Source organism: Sus scrofa, chromosome 5, assembly GCF_000003025.6.
Source record: "Sus scrofa isolate TJ Tabasco breed Duroc chromosome 5, Sscrofa11.1, whole genome shotgun sequence".
In the NCBI taxonomy this organism is placed as follows: Eukaryota; Metazoa; Chordata; class Mammalia; order Artiodactyla; family Suidae; genus Sus; species Sus scrofa.
Genome location: NC_010447.5, coordinates 59,848,611 through 59,850,617, shown reverse-complemented (window position 1 = coordinate 59,850,617; position 2,007 = coordinate 59,848,611).

Here is a 2,007-nt window from a genome sequence, read left to right as displayed (position 1 = left end):
TAGAACCCGCATCCTCATGGATACTCGTCAGATTCATTACTGCTGAGGCACAAAGGGAACTCTGAGGAGTCTTTTTTATGTCCATTTTGATATATTATCTTATATTTTACCTTCCATTAACCATGAAAGCTGGGGGAGTCAAGAAACGTAGGAGTGAGGAGGAAAGAAAAGGGTTTCCTAATATCTTTTGTACGCAAAAGGCTATCTGCTATATTCAAAAGGAGAATTAACTTGAGGGAAATATTTGTGATTATATACTGTAATTAGAAACCTAAGAATCACCCCCTTGATCTTCTTCCTTTCCTCATGCCACATACCAAATAATAAGAATGGCTAACATTTATCAGGCACTTACTATGTACTGTTCTAAGTACTTTATAAACCTGACTGATTTCATCCCCACAAGCAGCATGATTTTATAGATGACAAGATTGACACTTCTTTTAAATGATTTGCTTGAACTCACTTATCTAGGAACGGTGGGGCCAGATTCACACCCAGGTTATTGTGACTCCAGAGCCCCAATACTTAGCCACCATAAGTTTAGCTCAGGTTCTCTGGCACAACCATCAGACATGATGCAGATGCAACCCTTCTGAGTCATGGAAGGAAGAAAAGAAGGAATGAACAAAGGGGGAAGGGAGGGAGGTTGGTTGAGTGGAAGAACCTTAGACTGCAGGGCAGTTCTAAGAAAGTTCAGCAAAGCTGATGGAACCTCTTAGAGCAAAAGTTGCACATTTCCTAGGAATGGGGCTTTCTTAGCATCCCCACCCCCCATCACATACTCAGGCATGAATTAGCTTTTGGGAAATATGCCCTCAGTAAGAAGCAGTGATGGATTTCAGAGCATAGGAGCCGGGGTTATCTGTCAACTGTGACCCTTTCTGAGAGGTACATTTTCATTGCTGCCACATTATATGAAACCACCTCTTTTCACAAATCTGCTGATTTTATCGTCAACAGTTGCCTCTACCTGTGGTCCTAGTTCAACCCTCTGTCATTGTTCACTTAGACAATTCCCAAAGAATTTAATTTCCCTGCTTCCAGTCTCAATACCCTTAAAACCACTTCTTGCAAATTTACCAGGATGATCTTTCCAATACATAAGTCCAATTTTGCGATAATCTAGTGTAAGAAGCTAAGAGAAGACAACTTTTTTTTTTTTTATTTTTTATTTTTTTGTCTTTTTGCCTTTTTTTTTAGGTCTACTCCCATGGCATATGGAGGTTCCCAGGCTAGGGGTCAAATCAGAGCTGTAGCTGCTGGCCTATGCCAGAGCCACAGCAACATGGGATCCGAGCCACGTCTGCAGCTAACACCACATCTCACGGCAATGCCAGATCCTTAACCCCTGATCAAGGCCAGGATCGAACCCGAAACCTCATGGTTCCTAGTCGGATTCGTTAACCACTGAACCACGATGGGAACTCCAAGAAGACAACTTTCTGTCAATATTAGAATGATATGATAATCCCCTTGGTGTACAAATGACAGGAATCTCACCAACTTTCATTAATTAGGCTAATTTCAAAATTGTCTTACATTCTTTTTGGTAAGGGCATCACTATGATATTGTATAAGGGGCTATCCCAGTTACCATAGGTAACATGGTAAGACAAAACCCAACCTTCCGCTTCTTCTTTTTTTTTTTTTTTTTTTGGCCATGCCCATGGCATGCAGAAGTTCCTGGACCAAGGATCAAATCTGTGCCATAGCAGCAACCCAAGCCACTGTAGTGACAACACTGGATCCTTAATCCACTGAGCCACAAGGGAACTCCTTTTTCTTTTTAAACCCAAGCTTCTTTTTTTCTTTTTTTTTTGTCTTTTGTCTTTTTGAGGACAGCACCCGTGGCATATGGAGGTTCCCAGGCTAGGGGTCTAATCAGAGCTATAGCCGCTGGCCTACGCCAGAGCCACAGCAACGCCAGATCTGAGCCGCGTCTGCAACCTGCACCACAGCTCACATGGCAACACTGGATCCTAACCCACTGAGCAAGGCCAGGGA